The sequence below is a fragment of the Henckelia pumila genome, chromosome 3 (assembly GCF_033568475.1).
Source record: "Henckelia pumila isolate YLH828 chromosome 3, ASM3356847v2, whole genome shotgun sequence".
NCBI classification, from domain to species: Eukaryota; Viridiplantae; Streptophyta; class Magnoliopsida; order Lamiales; family Gesneriaceae; genus Henckelia; species Henckelia pumila.
The window spans coordinates 11676782-11688118 of record NC_133122.1 but is presented as its reverse complement, the minus strand read 5'-3'; positions in this window follow the sequence as shown (position 1 = coordinate 11688118).

Below are 11337 nucleotides of genomic sequence, written 5' to 3'. Positions count from 1 at the left end.
ATGCATACAACTATAATATCACATATTATATAGGATGATCGATTCCATTTCTAATCGACCCGTGGTTGCCAATCACGAGTCTTAGTCCAATCCTAGGTAATATGCAGTATGCAATGCAATCCTATTACATTTGCTTCCAATTTACATTTCTTCTGTCTTTATTGTCTGCTGGGCCCACCTCCATCTTCAAATCTTGATCTCCCACTAAATCTAATGTATTTACAATAAATAACAATGACAAGTAGGGGATACATTTTTAAGGGGTGGGAACGGGCCATAAACCAAGCCCACTTTTATTACATATGACATTCATATTTGGGCCATAAACCAGGCCCATTAATAAAACCAACAACAATAAAACAAATGTAAATTCCTAACATACACCTACAAAATTGGTCATGGCAATCGATCATCCTTATCCAATAACATTTAATTCAAAATTAATTTATTGGATAACATGCAATGGCATTTTAAATTTAAAAAGATAAAATCATATCTCATACATAAAATCTTATTTTACATATAAAATCATATTTTATCTTTTTATCAAATAAAATCATATTTTATCTATAAAATCCAATTTTATACATAAAATCATATTTTACTCAATATATCCATAAGATCATATCTTATCATCAATTGTACCAAAAATTAATTAATTTCAAAATTCAATTAAAGGATAAAATATTAAAATTTTCCAAAAATTCAAATTTATCCAAAAATCAATTTTAAAATTTTCGGACTCGAACTATTCGATCCGACGCCTCGTGGACCAATCAAAACAACTTTCGATCGGACCAAAAATAGAATTTTAACATATTAAAATTTAATTTAAAAAATTAAAAATAATTTTTCCCGCGGGCCGCCCAGGACGTTCCCGGGCCGGGCAGAGATCCAATCGCTGCCCGGGTTTTTGCCCGAAAAAATATTTTTATTTTTAAAATATTTGTTTTGTTTCAAAAACCGAGGCCTAAAAAATTTTTGTACAATCGATTAATTTAATCGCTTGATCTGAGCAACCTGGCTCTGATACCACTGTTGGAGAACGCGGCTTTCAGATCAAACAAGATTGATACCCGGTGCAGCGGAAGTTTAAAATTATTTATTATATGGAACAATTCCATATTGGGTATCAAATCTTTACGATTAAATTACGTGTGTGTAAAAATTAAATAACAATTATAAAATTTTTACCTTTAATCTCGAATCGAGATTTTGGACACCAACAGATTTCTCTACTCTTGTTGTATCTCCTTGGAACCGATGGATGAACTGTTTTTCAATCAGGTCCACGAATAGAGATTTAATCCCTCTGATAGATTGCACTAGAAAATCTATCAGAAGTTTTCTACGAAGAGATTAACGAATTTGATTCGTTAAACCAGACTGTAATTCAAAATCACAAGCTGGATTTTTCTGACCGAGAGAGGGAAAGGGGGGGCGGCCACACACGTTAGAAAATTACTTAGGTTTTCGAAAATTGTGACCTATTGTATCTAATTTCTGTACTGCAATAACTTATTTATAATGTAGGCCACTAACAGCTTAGGGCCCATTAGTCATAAGTTCAGGCCCGACAAGCAAAGCCCGCATGTTCAGAAATTAATATAAAATTCATCGTGACTCCGATTGATAAACCGATTTTACCAATGTGCACAGAAACCATTTCTGCACCATTTAAAGTCAAGATAAATTTTTCTGAATCCGAATTCAGTGATTTCCAAAAATGGCCATCCCTATGTCATTTTTGGAAATCTTACTCCTCTTCTCTCAAATAAGAAGTCCAACTTCTTCGTTCATTAAATTTAACTCTTTAAATTTAACTATCTCAACGGGGATTAAAAATCCATTACACTGTGTGACCCTCAATGGTTCAGGGATACAGCTAGCCGTGGGCTCACAACTCCTTGTGACTCGGAACAACAATTTCCGACTTGCCCATCGAATCATGGTATGAGCGCCTAGCAACATCGCCCCATGATTCCCTAGGTATCACTGATAGTGCCTACAAGAACCAGTAGATTTTGGTTAGCGTACAGTACGGTCCCTTCATCCATATATCCCGATCGAATCAACAACCATTGGTATATCGAGAGTCGCTCGAGATTCGATAACTATGCAATGCATCTTGAAGATCAAATAGTGACATCGCATGTGCTACTAAGAAACCATTTCTTAAATCACATCATGTACTCTGGCCAGAGATTCGTCACACTAATATCTCCTCAGATCGCATAGGATATCCACACTCGCAAGTATGTGGTGAATCCTTGACAACAAAGCATCGACTCCTACATGTGTTGTAACTGTACCCAATCCCGACACCTGATGACCCCAATAGAGTCGGTAAACGAGTCAAAGCACAGTACTAGCATATAGAGTCTCAATGATGTCTCAAGTAGTAAGGACTAATGGTGTACAACCAAAACCGCGGACTTTATCCACTCGATAAGTGATAACCACTTGGAAAGTCCGGATAGGGTAGTTCGATCATTCATCATATGAATATCCATTTGCATGCTTTGAACATCTCTATGTTCCTTACCAATGAAACGTGGTACTCCGCATCGCAAATGCTAGTCTCAAACTCGAGCGATCCTTATCCTTATTATCGGACGGCTCAATCGACTAGGAACAGTTTAGAATATACAGTGGCTATAAGATGTGTTTCATGATAGACATCTCCATGTTCTACCACATCTTACATAAACTATAGTATATTCAAGGTCTTTATCAAAACAACAATAGTATATCACAATATAACAATATGAAGAAAGATAAAGTCATTGTCATTAATAAAAGTGTAAATTATATTAAACAAAATATTGTTTATACAAAGAGTCATCAAAGCCCTTAGCCACAAGTTGGCTCACCGGGCACCCACTCTTTCAATCTCCCACTTGCCCTATAGCCAACTAGTCATACTACGTAGACCCATTGCTTCGCGATGTTTGTCAAATAATGGTCCTGGCAAGGGCTTAGTAAGTGGATCAGCGATATTGTCTGCAGAGGCCACTCTTTCGACAGTAATGTCTCCTCTTTCCACAATCTCTCGGATGATGTGGTATTTCCTCAGTACGTGTTTGGATCTTTGATGAGACCTTGGTTCCTTTGCCTGAGCAATGGCACCCGTGTTGTCACAGTACACCGGGACTGGACCAACAACTTCAGGAATGACGCCCAACTCTTGGACGAAATTCCTCATCCAAACGGCCTCTTTAGCAGCAGCTGATGCTGCAATGTATTCAGCTTCAGTGGTGGAATCCGCTGTGGTGTCCTGCTTGGAACTCTTCCAAGAGACAGCACCGCCATTGAGCATGAACACAAATCCAGAGGTTGACTTCGAGTCATCCACGTCACTTTGGAAGCTAGAGTCGGTATAGCCTTCCAATTTTAGTTCTCTTCCTCCATATACCATGAACATATTCTTAGTCCTTCGTAAGTACTTAAGAATGTCCTTCACGGCTTTCCAATGCATTTGACCGGGATTAGCTTGATATCTGCTCGTGACACTCAGAGCAAATGCTACATCCGGTCTGGTAGATATCATCCCATACATGATACTACCTATGGCTGACGCATATGGTACATGTGTCATTTTCTCTATCTCTTCATCAGTCTTGGGACACATAGACTTGGATAGAGAAACTCCATGACACATGGGTAGATGTCCTCTCTTGGACCCATCCATTGAAAACCGTTTCAATATGGTGTCGATGTAGGTTGATTGAGTGAGTCCTATCATTCTCTTAGATCTATCTCTATAGATCTGTATCCCAAGAATATAGGATGCCTCACCCAAATCCTTCATCGAGAATCTACCTGATAACCATATCTTTGTTGACTGCAACATCCCTACATCATTCCCAATGAGTAGGATGTCATCAACATAAAGTACTAAGAATGTCACAGCATCCTTAACTACTTTCTTGTACACGCATGGTTCCTCTGGATTCTTGATGAAACCAAAATCTTTGATTGTTTCATCAAATTTTTGGTTCCAACTTCTTGATGCTTGTTTTAGACCATAAATTGATCTCTGAAGCTTGCATACCTTATGCTCGCTTCCCATGGATGTGAACCCCTCAGGCTGCTTCATATAGATTTCTTCCTTAATGTCTCCATTAAGAAAAGCAGTCTTCACATCCATTTGCCATATCTCATAGTCATACCATGCAGCTATGGCAATAAGGATTCTTATGGACTTGAACATTGCAACTGGTGAAAAGGTTTCATCATAGTCAACTCCTTGTCTTTGAGTATAACCTTTCGCCACCAATCGCGCCTTGTAGGTCAATACCTTACCATCAGGCCCATGCTTTCTCTTGTAGATCCATTTACACCCTATTGGAACAATTCCATCGGGAGGATCTACTAAAGACCAAACTTGGTTTTTATGCATCGAATCTATTTCCGACTGCATAGCTTCAAGCCATAAATTTGAATCCGCATCAGAAATGGCTTCCTTGAAGTTTCTTGGATCACATCCAACATCGGGTTCACCTTGATCCCCTTCAAGAAGAAGACCATATCGAATAGGAGGTCTAGAAGTCCTTTCGGATCTTCTAGGTATAGGCGTGTCCAGCAATGGTTCCTGAGGTGTAGGATCGTTATTTTGTATTTCGGGTTCTTCTCGAATTTCTTCGAGTTCCATCATCTCGCCTTTCTTATCCAATAAGAACTCCTTCTCCAAGAAGGTGGCATTCCTTGAAACAAACACCTTTGTTTCAGCAGGATAATAGAAATAATATCCGATTGAATTCTTCGGATACCCTACAAAATAACATAAGCTGGATCGACTATCCAACTTATCTCCCACTGTCCGCTTCACGTAAGCAGGACATCCCCAAATCCTCAAGTACGAATACTTAGGAGCTTTGCCATTCCATAACTCGTATGGTGTTTTGTCCACTGCTTTAGTGTGGACGTTGTTCAACAACAATACCGCCGTTTCAAGCGCATAGCCCCAAAACGAAGGTGGAAGCTCAGTGAAGCTCATCATGGATCGAACCATGTCCAACAAAGTTCGATTACGACGCTCCGATACACCATTCAGCTATGGTGTCATAGGAGGAGTCTACTGAGAGAGAATCCCATTCTCTTTCAGATAGTCCAAAAACTCGGTACTCAAGTATTCTCCACCTCGATCCGATCGAATTGCTTTAATACTTTTACCTAGCTTGTTTTCTACTTCAGCCTTGAATTCTTTGAACTTTTCAAATGCTTCAGACTTATATTTCATTAAATATAAATACCCATACCTTGAATAATCATTAGTAAAGGTAATGAAGTAGGTGTGGCCATATTGAGTCCCAACTCTAAATGGACCACAAACATCTGTATGGATCAAATCCAACAGATTTTGACTACGCTCAGGTTTCCCCTTAAAAGGAGATTTAGTCATTTTTCCTTTTAGGCAGGATTCACAAGTAGGTAGAGAGTTAATATCAGCCATATCAAACATGCCCTCTCCCACTAGCTTGTTCATCCTCCTTGAGGAAATATGACCTAGCCTAGCGTGCCAAAGGTTTGCCGGGTTTTGGCTATCGATTTTCCTTTTGTTTGTTGTTGCCGGTTTATCAACATAATTTATTGGAACGTCTTTTAGTTTTAAGTTGTATAGATCGTTTTCAAGTTGTCCATTTCCAATTAAACATTAATTTTGTAAATATTGCAAATCCCATTCACAAAATTGCAAGAATAACCATCTCTATCAAGCATAGAAACAGAAATAATGTTTTTAATTAAATCCGGAACAAATAAAACATCTCTTAAAAGTAACTTAAAACCGTTCTGCAAAATTAAATAAACATCTCCCACGGCTTTTGCTTCAACTCTGGAACCATTTCCGAGCCTCAGCTGGGTCTCACCCATCCTAAGCCTGCGACTTCTTGTCATCACCTGCAAATCATTGCAAATGTGAGATCCAAATCCGGTATCCAATACCCAAGAAGTAGTATTAAGTGAAACATTTATTTCAATATAGAACATACCCTTTGCAGTTCGCAACTGCTCTAGATATTCCTTGCAGTTACGCTTCCAATGACCGGGCTTCTTGCAGTAATGGCAAACATCCTTGGATTTTTCCATGTTTGAAGCCTTTGTCTTGTACTTCTTCTCGGGTTCGACTTTCTTGGGTGGGGCAGAACGTTTCTTACCCTTCGTACTTGGCCCCTTCTTAGCAGAAGAAGAGGAGCCCACCAAGAAAGCCGGTTTATCCTTCTTTAATGTGGATTCATATGTCACAAGCATATTGACCATCTCTTCAAGGGAGGCCTCTATCTTGTTCATATTGAAATTTACCACAAATCCGTCAAACGAAGAAGGAAGAGACAGAAGTAGTAAGTCCACGTTGAGTTCATGCTCCAACACCAAATCAAGGGTTACCAACTTCTGTATGAGCCAAATCACTCGTACCCCATGATCACGGACCGAAGTCCCTTCACGCATGCGACACGTCATTAGCTCATTTACAGTAGCGAACCTTTCAGCCCTCAATTGAGCCCCAAAAAGTTCCTTGAGTTGAACGTGAATGTCAGCAGCATTCACGGTGTCCTCAAATCGCCTCTGGAGTTCATCAGACATCGAGGCTTGCATATAGCATTTGGTCTTGATATCATGGTCCCACCATGTATCAAGTTTGGCTAACTCCTCCGGACTTACGTCAGCTGGTGCTTCCTTCGGAGGAGATTTCTCTAACACGTAGAGCATCTTCTCCGAAGTCAAGACAATCTTCAACTTACGGAACCATTCCGTATAGTTTGCGCCAGTCAACTTATTTTGTTCGAGGATCGAGAAAAGTGGATTACGCGAATTCATTGTATGAAATACTGAAAAGAAACAGACAAATATCAGTGATTGTTTAAGCAATTTACTAAGACATAAAATAGGCGAAATTTATTTTATGAATCTCACTCCCACTATTTTAACGATTTCACTACCCTCTAGTGAAAACGGGAAACTGTTTTCCTTAGTGAGAACATGGAGTCCAATTGACAAACTTATAGTCCCGAATAATATCAGCCAACCATAATTTTCAAAAGGTAGAGCCCAATTGCTTCCAAAGCAACCTCCACGTTTTTACCTCATGTCCAATAAGGGCCCAATAATATGACGCCGATTATTGTGACATGTCAAGATGACCCATCAATATTAAGTTGTGATGGACGGTCGCCATGTGGATCCCCCAATAATATGAGCCGATCCCATGGGAGTTCCACCCAACTTACAACATGTGTCGATCCAATGTACAGCTCTCCGACGAACGGGCCCCCCCAATAATATGAGCCGGACCGTATCCGCGGGTAGCATCTCATACATTGATCGTTGATGGAAGGTAGGAACATTTAAACAAATTTAAATTTCCTTTATTTATCTTGATATCAATTTTAAATCATATTTAAAATGAGGGATTTTTAATTATAAAAATTTGTCTCATCATTTTTAAATTTTTGTATGCTTGTCGGATTCACACAATTTTGTCTAAAACATGCATACAACTATAATATCACATATTATATAGGATGATCGATTCCATTTCTAATCGACCCGTGGTTGCCAATCACGAGTCTTAGTCCAATCCTAGGTAATATGCAGTATGCAATGCAATCCTATTACATTTGCTTCCAATTTACATTTCTTCTGTCTTTATTGTCTGCTGGGCCCACCTCCATCTTCAAATCTTGATCTCCCACTAAATCTAATGTATTTACAATAAATAACAATGACAAGTAGGGGATACATTTTTAAGGGGTGGGAACGGGCCATAAACCAAGCCCACTTTTATTACATATGACATTCATATTTGGGCCATAAACCAGGCCCATTAATAAAACCAACAACAATAAAACAAATGTAAATTCCTAACATACACCTACAAAATTGGTCATGGCAATCGATCATCCTTATCCAATAACATTTAATTCAAAATTAATTTATTGGATAACATGCAATGGCATTTTAAATTTAAAAAGATAAAATCATATCTCATACATAAAATCTTATTTTACATATAAAATCATATTTTATCTTTTTATCAAATAAAATCATATTTTATCTATAAAATCCAATTTTATACATAAAATCATATTTTACTCAATATATCCATAAGATCATATCTTATCATCAATTGTACCAAAAATTAATTAATTTCAAAATTCAATTAAAGGATAAAATATTAAAATTTTCCAAAAATTCAAATTTATCCAAAAATCAATTTTAAAATTTTCGGACTCGAACTATTCGATCCGACGCCTCGTGGACCAATCAAAACAACTTTCGATCGGACCAAAAATAGAATTTTAACATATTAAAATTTAATTTAAAAAATTAAAAATAATTTTTCCCGCGGGCCGCCCGGGACGTTCCCGGGCCGGGCAGCGACCATTGCAGCCCCTCCCGGGCAGAGATCCAATCGCTGCCCAGGTTTTTGCCCGAAAAAATATTTTTATTTTTAAAATATTTGTTTTGTTTCAAAAACCGAGGCCTAAAAAATTTTTGTACAATCGATTAATTTAATCGCTTGATCTGAGCAACCTGGCTCTGATACCACTGTTGGAGAACGCGGCTTTCAGATCAAACAAGATTGATACCCGGTGCAGCGGAAGTTTAATATTATTTATTATATGGAACAATTCCATATTGGGTATCAAATCTTTACGATTAAATTACGTGTGTGTAAAAATTAAATAACAATTATAAAATTTTTACCTTTAATCTCGAATCGAGATTTTGGACACCAACAGATTTCTCTGCTCTTGTTGTATCTCCCTGGAACCGATGGATGAACTGTTCTTCAATCAGGTCCACGAATAGAGATTTAATCCCTCTGATAGATTGCACTAGAAAATCTATCAGAAGTTTTCTACGAAGAGATTAACGAATTTGATTCGTTAAACCAGACTGTAATTCAAAATCACAAGCTGGATTTTTCTGACCGAGAGAGGGAAAGGGGGGGCGGCCACACACGTTAGAAAATTACTTAGGTTTTCGAAAATTGTGACCTATTGTATCTAATTTCTGTACTGCAATAACTTATTTATAATGTAGGCCACTAACAGCTTAGGGCCCATTAGTCATAAGTTCAGGCCCGACAAGCAAAGCCCGCATGTTCAGAAATTAATATAAAATTCATCGTGACTCCGATTGATAAACCGATTTTACCAATGTGCACAGAAACCATTTCTGCACCTTTTAAAGTCAAGATAAATTTTTCTGAATCCGAATTCAGTGATTTCCAAAAATGGCCATCCCTATGTCATTTTAGGAAATCTTACTCCTCTTCTGTCAAATAAGAAGTCCAACTTCTTCGTTCATTAAATTTAACTCTTTAAATTTAACTATCTCAACGGGGATTAAAAATCCATTACACTGTGTGACCCTCAATGGTTCAGGGATACAGCTAGCCGTGGGCTCACAACTCCTTGTGACTCGAAACAACAATTTCCGACTTTCCCATCGAATCATGGTATGAGCGCCTAGCAACATCGCCCCATGATTCCCTAGGTATCACTGATAGTTCCTACAAGAACTAGTAGATTTTGGTTAGCGTACAGTACGGTCCCTTCATCCATATATCCCGATCGAATCAACAACCATTGGTATATCGAGAGTCGCTCGAGATTCGATAACTATGCAATGCATCTTGAAGATCAAATAGTGACATCGCATGTGCTACTAAGAAACCATTTCTTAAATCACATCATGTACTCTGGCCAGAGATTCGTCACACTAATATCTCCTCAGATCGCATAGGATATCCACACTCGCAAGTATGTGGTGAATCCTTGACAACAAAGCATCGACTCCTACATGTGTTGTAACTGTACCCAATCCCGACACCTGATGACCCCAATAGAGTCGGTAAACGAGTCAAAGCACAGTACTAGCATATAGAGTCTCAATGATGTTTCAAGTAGTAAGGACTAATGGTGTACAACCAAAACCGCGGACTTTATCCACTCGATAAGTGATAACCACTTGGAAAGTCCGGATAGGGTAGTTCGATCATTCATCATATGAATATCCATTTGCATGCTTTGAACATCTCTATGTTCCTTACCAATGAAACGTGGTACTCCGCATCGCAAATGCTAGTCTCAAACTCGAGCGATCCTTATCCTTATTATCGAACGGCTCAATCGACTAGGAACAGTTTAGAATATACAGTGACTATAAGATGTGTTTCATGATAGACATCTCCATGTTCTACCACATCTTACATACACTATAGTATATTCAAGGTCTTTATCAAAACAACAATAGTATATCACAATATAACAATATGAAGAAAGATAAAGTCATTGCCATTAATAAAAGTGTAAATTATATTAAACAAAAGATTGTTTATACAAAGAGTCATCAAAGCCCTTAGCCACAAGTTGGCTCACCGGGCACCCACTCTTTCATTCAATGGATGGGTCCAAGAGAGGACATCTACCTATGTGTCATGGAGTTTCTCTATCCAAGTTTATGTGTCCCAAGACTGATGAAGAGATAGAGAAAATGACACATGTACCATATGCGTCAGCCATAGGTAGTATCATGTATGGGATGATATCTACCAGACCGGATGTAGCATTTGCTCTGAGTGTCACGAGCAGATATCAAGCTAATCCCGGTCAAATGCATTGGAAAGCCGTGAAGGACATTCTTAAGTACTTACGAAGGACTAAAAATATGTTCATGGTATATGGAGGAAGAGAACTAAAATTGGAAGGCTATACCGACTCTAGCTTCCAAAGTGACGTGGATGACTCGAAGTCAACCTCTGGATTTGTGTTCATGCTCAATGGCGGTGCTGTCTCTTGGAAGAGTTCCAAGCAGGACACCACAGCGGATTCCACCACTGAGGCAGAATACATTGCAGCATCAGCTGCTACTAAAGAGGCCGTTTGGATGAGGAATTTCGTCCAAGAGTTGGGCGTCATTCCTGAAGTTGTTGGTCCAGTCCCGATGTACTGTGACAACAAGGGTGCCGTTGCTCAGGCAAAGGAACCAAGGTCTCATCAAAGATCCAAACACGTACTGAGGAAATACCACATCATCCGGGAGATTGTTGAAAGAGGAGACATCACTGTCGAAAGAGTGGCCTTTGCAGACAATATCGCTGATCCACTTACTAAGCCCTTGCCAGGACCATTATTTGACAAACATCGCGAAGCAATAGGTCTACGTAGTATGACTAGTTGGCTTTAGGGCAAGTGGGAGATTGAAAGAGTGGGTGCCCGGTGAGCCAACTTGTGGCTAAGGGCTTTGATGACTCTTTGTATAAACAATCTTTTGTTTAATATAATTTACACTTTTATTAATGGCAATAACTTTATCTTTCTTCATATT